At 40.8% G+C, this 9,659-nt stretch overlaps 1 long non-coding RNA gene across 1 annotated transcript; it reads right to left on the bottom strand.

Moving 5' to 3' along the window:
• Nucleotides 1–3,007: 3,007 nt before the first annotated feature.
• LOC134160832 (uncharacterized) lies at nucleotides 3,008–7,320 on the bottom strand. Its single transcript, XR_009963708.1, has 2 exons — nucleotides 3,682–7,320; nucleotides 3,008–3,146 (listed from the first exon to the last, which is right to left on the bottom strand). It is a non-coding gene; the product is annotated as an uncharacterized LOC134160832 (long non-coding RNA).
• Between the last annotated feature and the right edge of the window lie 2,339 nt (nucleotides 7,321–9,659).

Below are 9,659 nucleotides of genomic sequence, written 5' to 3'. Positions count from 1 at the left end.
GTGCAAGGTCCTACACCTGGGTCGGGGCAATCCCAGGCACAGCTACAGGTTGGGCAGAGAAGAGATTCAGAGCAGCCCTGCGGAGAAGGACTTGGGGGTGTTGGTTGATGAGAAAATGAACATGAGCTGGCTTCAGTGTGCGCTTGCAGGCCAGAAAGCCAACCGTATCCTGGGCTGCATCAAGAGGAGCATGACCAGCAGGTCGAAGGAGGTGATCCTGCCCCTCTACTCTGCTCTTGTGAGACCTCACCTGGAGTATTGTGTGCAGTTCTGGTGTCCTCAACATAAAAAGGACATGGAACTGTTGGAACAAGTCCAGAGAAGGGCCACGAGGATGATCAGGGGACTGGAGCACCTCCTGTATGAAGACAGGCTGAGGAAGTTGGGGCTGTTCAGCCTGGAGAAGAGAAGGCTGCGTGGAGACCTCATAGCAGCCTTCCAGTATCTGAAGGGGGCCTATAAGGACACTGGGGAGGGACTCTTCATTAGGGAATGCAGTGATAGGACAAGGGGTAACGGGTTAAAACTTAAACAGGGGAAGTTTAGACTGGATATAAAGAGGAAATTCTTTCCTGTTAGGGTGGTGAGGCACGGGAATGGGTTGCCCAGGGAGGTTGTGAATGCTCCATCCCTGGCAGTGTTCAAGACCAGGTTGGACGAGGCCTTGGGTGATAGGGTTTAGTGTGAGGTGTCCCTGCCCATGGCAGGGGGGTTGGAACTTGATGATCTAATCTTTCCAACCCTAACTATTCTATGATTCTGCGATTCTATGTCTATCACATCTAAAAATCCCATTTCTCCCAAGTTAATTCTACACACCTTTTCAGGGAGCGTGGAAAGGGTGAGAAAAGCTCACATAAAAGCTCAGACCCTGAGATTTATCAGAATACTGTCCCACAGAAATACTCCATCATGCCCTAGGACCACTCCAGAGTCCCTGCCCTGCCATAAGGTAACAATTTTGTACCCTGAGAAAGGAGATGGGAAGGAAGTATAGCTCTGGCTCAAACTGACTCACGCCTGTGTGGTTAAGGCATTTCAGTGTGTGTGGTTTTAACAGCCCTAAGCTGCAATTGCTCAAGAGGCAATATTCCATTTATATCCAACCTATAAAGTTTTGGCAACATTCCCTTTGGTTTATAACAGTTAGGGACTAAGGCAGATATTCCCCTCTCTAATGTGGAAAGGTCAATATTTTTTATACTGGTTTTGCAATTTTATTTTCTTTTTAGTATTGCAAATAAAGCACTTAATCTCCATCTATTGCCTGAAAGAATTAGGGAGTAATATTGGACCACCCTACAAGCATAACTGGATGATTGTCATTTTTCAGTGTTTTCCCTCAACTAGTCTCTTAGGAAAAAGCTTGAATGATAATAGATCATTCTTGTTCCACATAATTCAAACCAGATTCCCAAGTCTCTAAACATACCCAGCACAAACTCAGAGTGCCCCAAAGCAGCTTGCAAGTCATTCAATTGCTGCAAAGGCCAAGAAAGATTTGCAGTGGCAGAGCAAGATAATGCAAACTGCAAGCTGTTACCGATAGCTGCATTTCAGATGAGGGAAAACCAAATAACCTCAAAGTATGACAGAATGAAAGCACCTGAAAACTACTTTGAGAACTTAACAGCTTAGATACAAATTCTATCTTTAGCATCCAGAGGGAAAAAGTTACTTGCACATCAATTAAAATTTTCTGCACAAGACAGTACTTGTGGACAGTGAAAGGAGTAATAGGAAGTATGTCTGCAGCTGTTGCAGAGGATGACCAATGAAACCCCAGTTTCTTCCCCAGAAGACCTTGCTCATGGATATGGGTGAAAATGGGGGATACCTAAGGAAATCCATTGTGACTTCCCAGAGTTCCTTTTAGAACGTCCCACCTCTGGGAAAAGATTCAGACTCACGGGGTTTCCTGGCTAAGAATGGAGTTATTTATTCAATATTTAATTCCTTTTTCTATCCAAAGGATAAACTATAGAAACTGGAAAGAATTCCCTCTCCCTTCAGTATCTGTGTCCACAAGGCCCTCACTGATACTAATTTTAGCCCAAGTCTACCCTGTGTGAATACTCAGCAGAGAGAGAACTGGTCTTCTCCTTACAGGGGGGTAAACTGATTCCACAGAAATGTTTCTATTGCATGGTCTTATGGAGGTGTTGCAGAACTGGAGACAGCACAAACTTAGATGTGTCCCTGAAAAGTATTTATACTATTACCTTCTCAATGGGACAATCTGGCACAGCTAAATTGGGATAAAAACTCTGCAAAACAGCTCTTGGAGAGCTTTAATCACTTAAGTGGGAATTGCTGGCCAAGGGGACTACTTTTTCCACCATTTAAAATAAAACCCCCGGTTATGCATCTAACCGCAGATCATGAAAACAATAAAAATAAAACCAATCACAATACTCTCTCATTCCTTACAGTCTGTTTTCACACACTGCTGCTTGTTACTGCAAGGACACTACTTACTCTTATTCTAATTCAGATGTGTCAAAGTTACTCCCAGATTTTTATGCTTTCCAGATAAATTCTTAACCTGTAACTTGAAAAGGACAGCTTCTCACCATTAAGTTCCCTTGAAACCTTTGTAACACCCCCACTCACCACTCCTGCTTTAATATTCCCTAATGTTGGTTAATGCAGAAACTCACCCTCACTACCTATATGAGTTGTACGCAGGCTGAATTAGATGTCACCTTGAAAGTGCTGGCTTTTCCTTCTGCACCTGTGCTGCAACACTCCCCCACTCCATCTTTAGCCAAAGCCTGACCTGAGTAAACACAGAATGATTACATGGCAGCCTCACTGGACCTCATGGATGTGGGATGGCTGTTTCTAAAGACAACATGGCATGTTGATTGTCGCAATCCGTTATAAGTCTAAACAATCCTTTCCCTGGGAAATCAGAGAAAACCAACTATATGCAACAGGAATGCACTATACTGAACATTCAGTCAAAACAGTAATATAGAATATTAAGAGAAATGAGAGTGGACGCACTGAGAGGTGCTTTTTATTTGACTGATTAGTTTGGAATATACTGTATGAACTCATTAACCTGAAGAATGGACCAGGAACCAATAAAATTATATGTAGCAGGAACAAAGTAACAAACAAGGATGAAATGATTCCTTCCCCTCTACTCTGCCCTGGTGAGACCCCATCTGGAATATTGTGTCCAGTTCTGGGCCCCTCAGTTCAAGAAGGACAGGGAGCTGCTGGAGAGAGTCCAGCGCAGGGCAACCAAGATGATTAAGGGAGTGGAGCATCTCCCTTATGAGGAAAGGCTGAGGGAGCTGGGTCTCTATAGTTTAGAGAAGAGGAGACTGAGGGGTGACCTTATTAGTGTCTATAAATATATAAAGGGGGAGTGTCACGAGGATGGAGCCAGGCTCTACTCAGTGGCAAACAATGATAGCACAAGGGGTAATGGGTACAAACTGGAACACAAGAGGTTCCACTTAAACTTGAGAAGAAACTTCTTCTCAGTGAGGGTGACGGAACACTGGAACAGGCTGCCCAGGGAGGTTGTGGAGTCTCCTTCCCTGGAGACATTCAAAACCCTCCTGGACACATTCCTGTGTAACATTATCTAGGTGTTCCTGCTCCGGCAGGCGGATTGGACTAGATGATCTTTCGAGGTCCCTTCCAATCTCTAGCATACTGTGATACTGTGAAGAATTGACATATTTCATTCCCAGGTTAGGTCAACTGAAGCAGACACACACCAGGAACCTCCTTTACTCCTTGCACACTCCGTGAGAAAGCAATAACTCTTTCGTAGTGACATCTTGGCACTCAATAGAGTCATTCCTCAGTGACCGACAAAAATACAACACTTGCAGAAAAGCAATGTGTGGCATAAAACCAGGAAAAATCCAGATCAGCAACAAAATACATTATATTCTTCAGCTGTTGTGATAAACTGCTTAAAGACAGATGTATGAAGAGGGATGTTGGGAAGTTCTTGGGATTGGCTGATTCTAAGGGAGAAGCTGAACTTGATCTTTTCTATAAATCCCCCTGAAACAAGCCACATGCACCTCAAGCTCAGGGTTAACTCTGTCCTAAACAGAGCACCTAATCCCTATTAAACACAGCAGGGATTATTTAGGCCTGTGCTACCACTGGTCTCCCTTTTACACAATGTTCAGGCACCTTTAAGACCCTTCTTTCCTGCTTTCACTACTTGAAACCCTTTTGCATTATCATTAAAAGCTTTCTTACATTCAAGCCAGATATAGCAACAGTCAGCAAACATTTCTCAGTTTTGCAGCATCAGGTCTTGTACTTCAAGTACTTGTACTCTTCACCACCAATCCAACAGCTCCTGTTACTAAACACTTGCTCTTTAGCCAAGATTTCACCCATGCTGGAATAATCAAGACTTCCTTTGTGGCTCCACATCATGTAGTTCCACAAAAGAAAAACCATATGGATTTGTTCTCCTAGCACTTACTTCATCTAAAACACAGAGGATCACAAGTAATCATCAGCTTACTTGAACATAAATTCTTACGTATCATAGCTACTTTTATGTCTATAGCATACTTTGCAGAAGCAATGTACTTAGAATTCTGCCTGCTTACAGACACATAACCCTATAGTTTCCTCATTGAATTTTTTTCCCTTTTAAGCACTGGATCTCTATTATCTAGTCTCTAATTATAGTAAGTCCTAATTTAACAGAATTCAAAATACTGTGCCACACTTGCACACTGCATACTTGCTTTCTGAATTCTGAATGGATGACCAAGTCTCAGAACAAACTACTTAGAATTTCTTTTACACTCCAGGTGATTTGAACATTCACATCCTCAGGCCCATCACAAGTGTCTGCTGTAGGGGCAGGATTAGGGAAAGAAACTGATTTCTAAACAGCCACAGCTGAGGGAAGAAGCACTCTCAAATCTATCCAGGAAATTTCACCACTTGGAGCTTGTCTTTGAAAGCACATAGGTAACTTCACAGAACTTTATCATTAACAACTATCTCTGCATTAGTGAAACCAGTCTTAAGAGCATCCCATGAAATATTTCATTTACAAAGCCAGAAGCTCCTCCTCTCCAATATATCTTCTACAGTTCAATAAACTATTTTGTTTGCACCAATTTGCTCTAGAGAGCTGGACTCCTATACCTGGTATTTCTTGTCTTTGACAGAAACTTGTGCAGGAAGATTATGATGTTCAGAGTCAGCGCAAAGCACGTTGGTTGACAACAGCACATAGAAGATGAGAGGAGCAACTGTCTCCAGAAGTGCTTTTTTGTTTTAGTGTTAAGTGATTATCAAAATCAAGGGCTTTGTTTTGTCAAAGAGATCATAGTTAAGCCTCACATGCTTTGAGGTTGCATCTACACCAGGCTACACTGCTACATTAATGTCAAGCCATAACTCAATTAGGACTTGAAACATACCTTCATTTTATACACATGCTTTTTATCCAGGGCAAGTTTAATACAAGCCCTCCAGCAGAAGGGGTTGCAAGGCAACATGAATGCCAAAACATCCCCAAACACTTACCCTGAGCTCTGCCTTGCCAACGCGACTCTTTCAGAGGATTAAAGTGAAAGATTAATTACAGGCAATTACAATTATGCCTGTTAGAGACAATTCCAGATGTGTCAGGGATAAGCACACTTATTGCCTGTACTGACTGCAGAAGCCTGATCACCTCTAAGCCTGGCAGACCTGGAAGCTAGAAGGCCTCAGAAGCACAGCAAGGCAGGTCAATTCACACTTACACCTACTGAAAGAGAAGAAACATTTAATCACAGATGTGTTAGTTTAATGAAAGTTTTGAAATATTTCTGCATAGCTGAAATAATCAAATCGGAGACATCAAGCTTGGCTCCATATTCAAGGCTGCAAGGGATTCAGTTCCAGGACACACACTGAGGGGAAAAAAAACACAGCATTTCACCACTAAACAAATCCTATGGATACATTTGCAGAATGATTTCTGAGGAAGTTCTGAGGACAGACTTCAGATCAAACACTCTTAAAAGAAACAATACCTTAAAATGTTACTGGTTCAAGGACTCTGTTCTAAGTGCACACCCAGTTAAGCACATATTTTAAGGAAATACTTCCCTTCATTTCTGTCAGCAGTGGTTGGTACTGGCTGGCGCTTTAAATGGACACGAGTTTTCTGATCACCTTACTGAAATTCAGCTGACAGACAGTAACACTTCCTTCTGCTGAGGTAACAGTGTTCAAATCCAACTGCAAGAACTCACCCAGTTTAAGTCATCAATGAATCCCTCCAAAAAGAGCACATTACAGGTATAATACAGACACATTCTCAGCTACTATAAAATGGCAGAAGATAAGATGATTTACTCGATCTCCCAATGAATTGCTTATTTTTTATTCACAACTGTTCAGGCACTGATGATAGATGAATAATAGGAAAAATAAAAGGTTAAAAATAATGTATAGTTTAGCACAGAAGGCAACATTTGAACAGAAGCACATCATTTTAATTTGATTTGATTTTTAAAGCAATCTGAACAAAAAAAAGTTAACCATATAAATACAGAATAAATGCACATAATTTACAGCCAACTACATGGATAGAATAATAGCAAACCTCACATGAGCACTGAAGTACTCCAAAACTGTCATTTGTGAGAGTTTAGCTATGAATCTGAGGGCACAGTTATGTTCACATATGCAGGGTAGGCAGATTCTTAAATAGAGGAGCTGAAAACTTACATTAACTGAATCTTAACAGACAAGGCTGGAAGAAGCAATACATTTACCTAGGCACTCTCCAGCATTCAGCTTGGTTTCCCAACTTAAAACAGTTTAAACAGGAAGCAACATTTAAAATGGCTCTCCAATCTTTTGTCTCTGGAAGCATCCTTTTATAATGCTACATTCTGAGGAATGTTACAAATGTCATTATGAGAAGGAAAACAGAATAGCAGAAACTGTCATCAACAAACACCACAATCAGAAAGGAGTGCATTACGTAAACAGGGAACAAGATAGGTGCAATGTCATTATACAAGCGCACAGCTTGACATTTCAGTTACAATTAAAACAACCTAAAAACTCCCTAAACCCCAAGTGTAAAACAATATAGGCCAGCAGATCAGGAATTCAGATAGAAACAACATGTCTGTTAGTTTAAAGGCTTGCCTCAGCCTCTGCAATACAATTCATTTTCATACAGCTCTACAGGGACCAAATAGATAATATTGGGGCTGAGAAGTGTGTCTGCATTCACTGAAATTTATTTTTTTGATGGCTTTCCAAACTCGGGCCACGTTGCCATGTCTCCCCGGTATGGCACTATGCACTGCAACCAAGCCCTGGTAGATAAATTCATGCTCCACTGCCATCTTCTGGCTTAAACGGGGAACTGGAATCGCAGTGCTGGTGCCGAGTCAAAATTAACAGCCTACATTAACACATTTCAACTAGGCAAGGGGAATAGGAGGAAACTAATCCAACTACTGAGATCTTCCACAAATCCAAGACCTCTGCCGCTAGCATACCAAAGTGTGACATAAATACACTACATTCATATATAAATCAAGATGGCCATCTAAGTGGCAAGAAAGTTTAAATGCACTCCTTTAGTTCTGTAGTTAAACGGTTACATAGCATCATCTTATTCTCTTTCAGTTTTTAATATAAAGAAAACCTATATAAATACTTAAAATCTTTGGGAAATATTTCAGGGATAACTTTGCATGTACTGGTATTTTAAAACTACCAAATACCATCCTGTGAATCTTGAAGTTTTGTTATGTAAAGCAAGCCTAAAAGATAACTCCAGAAGTTTAAAACTGCTTAAACACCCATTAAAAAGGCAGAAGAAGCAGCTGATTGTCTGGTTTTAGCTGTCACCTCCCATCTTTAATTGTCTTTGTCAACATTTTCTATTTACCAACTCCAGAGGGTCATTCTCGCCCAGGCAAGGTACACACAAAGTAGCCAGCAAATAAACGGGAGACAAACATGTAACCAAGGGACAGTGTATCCAATAAAACAGGAGGGTAACTCCATGCAGCATAGGCTAATCCAAGTGTTAATTGTATTCATGACTTCCAAACTTGTCTTTGCCAATTTAGATTTTGGCTATGATTGAATAATCTGGACTGCCTGAAGAGCAATTCACTTCCTACAAAACAAGAATTATCTGAACAATGAAATCACAGCAAGACTTGGGGCAAGTCATGAATACTTCAGACTTTTCCTAGAGAGCTCACTAGAAAAAGCCCACTTCAGACATTTAAGCACTCCCCTCACTTTAAAACAATCAAGTTTATCTTTGGTCTCAACACAGACCACACTATCTGCTTTTGAAAAGGTTAGGGAGCATTTTTTAAGAAAGAAGTCAATACAGCTAAGCTTCCACTGTAATACTTTAGGTGACTTTTACAAGAAAAAGCCATTAGTACAGAGAATTACATTAAATACTCAAATACTTTGACACTGGAGAACATGGCAAGGGTCAAAATAAACAAAAGCAAATTAGAAAAACCCAGACAAACTGTTCTGTAAGCTTTGAGCTTTTACATACAGCCTACAGAACCTACAGCAACAGAGATACATTTTATCCTGCACAGCTTACACAGAAATCTAACTACATGCTTTGTTTAAAGCCAAACTGTGTATTTTGAATGCAGTTTGACTACAGGTATCCCAAAAGAGGAAGAAAAGTCATAATCCGTAAGAAGGCCACAAAGTGCATAAGGAGTCATTCATAAAATAAAGCCATTGCACACAATGCACAGTTTAATTGTACTTAAGTACCACACTGGAAGAGTTGATAGCACAGTTCTAGCCACACAAGGATAGCAGCATTTATATGTAGAAAGCTATTGCCCCCAATGTATAATGATAACCCTTCCTCATAAGGATCATGGATGCAGATTGAGAAGTAATCAAGGTGCAGATAAAAGGTATCCATTTGAAACACTGTAGAAGTTCCTGTAACATTAAAGTTCTGATTTTGACACTCTAGCTGTATGGTTTTGGAAAACCCTGCAAATTATGACAGAACAAACTAGCTAAGCATCACTGCTGAATGTGACATTGTTCTGCAACTGTCTTACTGAGCAAGACCAATGCCTTTATATTCAGACAATTTGGAGGACAAGGTTATACTGCTGTTTATTATATATGCTCAAGTTGGAAGAAGCGATATAGCAGTTATCTAGTGGAATGCTTCCAAGAGTCTTAATTACAATTTTCTTCATTGCTCTGCACAGAGGCTGCACTGAAAAAGATCTATCCCACTTTCAACTGTTTTATCTGCTTTCTGGTCACCTTAGCCAAGGTGATGTGTTCTGCCCCTGTACTCCCATATACTGGTAATTCAAGTCAGGATTTGGCAGACATTTTAGGGTAATATCACTTGTTCTTACGTAGCATTAAACTATCTGGGTGAATCCTGTCTTCACAAATGGTAGGCTGGACTACCTGAGGTTCCTTATCACATTACAAATCCTTAACAAGGCTCTTAAGTACCATTCAGCAAGTTCCTACTTAGCTGTGTCAGTGACCTGACAGGTTGGCAAAGAAAACATTTCATATGTCTCTCTTACTTCAGGAAGGCAAGTTCCAGAAGAGAAAAGGTGATGTAGAAGAACTAGGAACCTACAAACGCCAATATCAACAGCTTGATAACCTGG

The sequence above is a fragment of the Pezoporus occidentalis genome, unplaced genomic scaffold (genome assembly GCF_034315485.1).
Source record: "Pezoporus occidentalis ecotype Australia unplaced genomic scaffold, CSIRO_AGI_Poc_V1 ctg164, whole genome shotgun sequence".
Lineage (NCBI taxonomy): Eukaryota > Metazoa > Chordata > Aves > Psittaciformes > Psittacidae > Pezoporus > Pezoporus occidentalis.
This window is presented reverse-complemented; position numbering and strand designations above follow the sequence as displayed.